Here is a 4,099-nt window from a genome sequence, read left to right on the forward strand (position 1 = left end):
CTCCCTAGACTCGTTAGTGGAGTAGGCGAGGTACGGTCCGGCATATTAGATAGTACCAGGGTACGATCCGGCGGACCGTACCCAGGGTACGTTCTGGCAGTACCCAGGGAGACATAGACCCTGGCAGCGCTAGTACTACTACTACGTTTGTAAAACCTGAATATTTACACGCACTAAGCTATGTTCTACGTGAAATATTTCCGTTAGCGCTGACTAAACCTGTAAGGTGCATTGCGGCACTAGTTTGGTAATGATTAGCACTCATAGTCATAACTATGTACTGAAGTCTCCGTAGGGGTTTACCGTTTAGGTTCTTCCTTGGTCACTGGCACTGGTAATGTGTCCTGTATGAGGCACTATTCAAATTTGCCTCCGTCAGCACCAGCTGTAGCCTGTAGTAAAACGGACGGGTTTAGAGTGCAGAGACAGCTATCTATGAGGTCATGATCTCGGTTTGTACATGGATGGGTCGAATTTGAGTTTACTCAAATAATTACTGGGCCTACTCCCTCTGCTACTCATGACGTCAGTCGTCATGTGTCCTGGGACAAGTCACAAGGAGCTACTTTACTCACTTTGTCTGATTTGGTGATTATACTCTGTATGATGTGCCTTTGCAGAATATAGATATATGCACCCGTTGCAGGGTAATACGGGGAAGACTATAAGAGACATTTGCTGATAAACCATGTTAAGTATATTTACAGTGTGTTTTTTCGCCAGTTTCTATGCTTGACACGTGCATTCGTAATATTATTACTGATGTTATCGTGTTTGTTGGTTTGATACCCACATACAAAGTGTCCTGAGTCAAGTTGGAATGTCCTGTTACATATTATGCAAGTACATTACAAAAACAAGCATCCCGTGGCTGTGGCCCTTAGAATCACTATCAGCAACAGGAAGTTATTATTAATCTTAGTTAGTTTAGTTAGTTAGTTAATCTTAAAAAATACACGTATAATACATGCATAATTAGCTACGTTATATGCATATGGTTTAATAAATGTACTATAAAAAGGGTTTATGCCTGTGATCCCCTACATGTTGCTTGTAGCTAATTACATTGCATTTGTGCTTATAGAAATTAATAGGTCTTCAAACGTCATTTGTTTACTTGAAGTTCTATCAGCAGTGTTTATGTAGTACGGCCCTGACTCTATCTCTCTCTCTCTCTCTCTCACTCTCTCTCTCCCTCTTTCTCTCTCCCTCTCCCTCTCCCTCTCCCTCTCTCTCTCTCTGCATGTGTGTGTGCGTGCGTGTGTGTTTTAAACGGAAAAGTTTTGAGGAAACTTTTAACCTGTACTACACCAACGGGTAAATTCCCATGTTTCTGCGTACGTGTGACTCACGTGTAGTGGAGCGTAATATCCTGTCCCATGACTATTCATGATGTCAGCCGCTTACACTGTGAGTTCTAATTAATTTCTCATCGATTTCCTGCCGTGCCCATTCCTTGACCAAGATTGTATTCGCATACTGCTTAAAATCCACTAACATGCGTGATACTTACACACGTAAATACACTGTTTAGAGGTGGGGTCGAGAAAAAATACAAAGGTTACCTTCAGGTTCTTGTTTTTACCTCGCTTTTTTTCTTATAAAATGCTTCCCGCTGCGCAGCCGATCAATCAATATGTTCACCCCGGCTATTTCAAGCTATTCCGTCTACTCTGCTCTATCGGATGTGCGTGTACAGTATGCGTGTACCTGTGCGTGCCTTAGCGCTGTATACTGTACGTATGCAGGGGTGTTGTACACGTGGGTGTACTGTCTGCTGTGTTTACTGCTTGAGAGAGTGGTTGGTATCTGTTCGCCTCCACTAACAAGTACAGCCAGATGTGTGGTGTGTTGCAGCGCATGTGGAAGCTATCACCTAAGACTGCTTGTGTAAAGTAGATGTAGATAACTTCCACTGGCAGTCTGAAGGTACATGTAGGTAGTAGGAGTACATGTTGTTGTTCCTCGCTAGCTGTTTGCTGCAGCGCATCTAACCTCCTTACTACTTATCTTCATCTAACTGCTTTCGCGGATGGATGAGGCATGTAAATACACCTGTCCTACATTATTCAGCTTGGCTGTGAACCTTACATCTATGTACATTTACTCATGAAATCAGTGTGTACATATGGATGCGATAACCAGCTATATATATATATACTTGTGTATATATATGTTTTTATTAGTGTAAGGTGTATGCAGGTACAGTATCATTCTATTATTGAACAGCTTAGCACTTTCCACATGGCAGTCTGGCAAGTTTTTTGCCCACAAGCAGTAAACCTTTTGCAAGGGCGTGCACTGGTTCTTGGGCCGCTTCCAGCTCGTTTGAAATATCACTTCAACGATTCGTTTCCGTATTTAAGAATGCAGTTTTTTACAGTCATGGTATCAAAAAACATTGTGTGCGTGTATGTCTGTGTGCACGCGCGCGTGTGTGTGTGCGTGTGCCTGCGTGCGTGTGTGTGTAGTACTAGTAGGCTGCCACTGGTTTCCGTTGAGTATTTCTGAGGCATGGAACTTATTTTGTGTTGCCTTGCACACACACCACTAAACATGCGGTGTGCAACTTGCAAGTGGCTAGAGGTTGCTGTCTAGATTTCCTCAACAGATATGGTGAGAAGCCACGGCAGCAGTTGCCAACTCGCGCAGGTTTTTGTTGCCCAAAAGATATCGAACTAAGTGCCCTTTTGTTCCTCTTTTTTTCGTGCGACTCGTTTCTTATTGCCAGTAGTTCAACTCTGTATGTAGACTCTACTAGAGGAGGAAGTTTTCTGGGAGCGTGAGAGTTCAAGCTTACGCGGCAAAACTTTAGCAACTGATACCACCGGTCGGTAACGTTTGCCTGCGCTGTTACGCAGCTCTGCTCCCAAATAGACCCCCCCCAACCACCAAGTGCTGTGCACAGAAAATTGCCAGGTTCATTGATCACTGTCATTACCCTGCCTGACCAGCGGTCAGGTTTGCTGACGCTTGACCCCTGGCTATTGTCCCCCGCGGCTCGAGGAAGCTAGTACACGACCGCCCCGATCGAGAGGACGCGGTATTCGGGTTCGATTTAATTCGGCGTCGTTCCGGAATTCTGCGGTGTGTTGGTTCGAGCGTGGTGGCCGTGCTCACGCGGGCGGGTGAGTGTTAGTGAGGGTAGCCGAGCGTTGCGTTACGTGCATACCGGGAGGCAATGGTGCACGACGCGGCACACCCACCTTCTCGGCGGCGGCAGCGTCGGCCAGAGCTCGACCAGTCGGCTGGAGGTGCGGCGGGTTACGGCAGCGATGGCATTCTGCGTGTGCGCGGGAGGTCTGCATGAGAGGATGACCGGGAAGAAGAGGAGGAGGAGGAAGCGAGGGAAGCCACGAGCGTGGAGCGTAATGACGATTTGGTTGCATTCTCTGTGTGTCGTTGTAAGATGATAAGTCATAGCTGTACCACTTAGATTACTAACAATTACAGTTTCATTAGGAGAACGCACCTAACACCAGACTTAGGTGCGGATGATATTATGCTTGCCATGTGTTGTTATTCTTAGTTTATGAGAATGGCAAAGCTCCAGGCAAGGATATGACGTTATGAAGTAACGACCTGACGCATGCGCTCAACTAGTACAACTAGTAGAAGTATATATATGTCGTCAGATATGAATTCAATTAGACAGTCAATAGCACGCTCAGTCAAGCGCAGGAATATGACGACACATATGGTTTAAACGAGCAGGAATTTACAGCTAGTAAATATAGTGGAAACGAGGAAGATTCCGAGACTTTCGATATCAACAATGAATGAAACGCTGTTAGCAGACGAGGATAACGGGACAGCTGGTCAACGGGACATCGTTGGTAACGTGTATTTTACTAATACGACAACATACACCAAAGCACTCATCTTGACGATTTTTGTGATATGTTCACTACTCACAACGTTTGGCAATGGTTTTGTGATCATCATTATAGCAAAGACCCGCCGACTGCGAACAGCAGCAAACTTCACGATTCTTAATCTAGCCTGCTACGACTTTTTAGTGGGCGCTACGATCTGGACAGCGACCATAGGACGTGACACGAAGCCGCAGTGCGTTGTCGATCTTCATCGGTTACGTAAT

General features: G+C 45.5%; 1 protein-coding gene across 1 annotated transcript in view; it reads left to right on the plus strand.

Annotated features, from left to right (window-relative positions):
• The window catches only part of LOC106809270 (formin-binding protein 1-like), an 81,183-nt gene that overhangs the window by 14,640 nt on the left and 62,444 nt on the right, over window positions 1-4,099 (plus strand). The window lies entirely within an intron of this gene.

Source organism: Priapulus caudatus, unplaced genomic scaffold (genome assembly GCF_000485595.1).
Source record: "Priapulus caudatus unplaced genomic scaffold, Priapulus_caudatus-5.0.1 Scaffold341, whole genome shotgun sequence".
In the NCBI taxonomy this organism is placed as follows: Eukaryota; Metazoa; Priapulida; class Priapulimorpha; order Priapulimorphida; family Priapulidae; genus Priapulus; species Priapulus caudatus.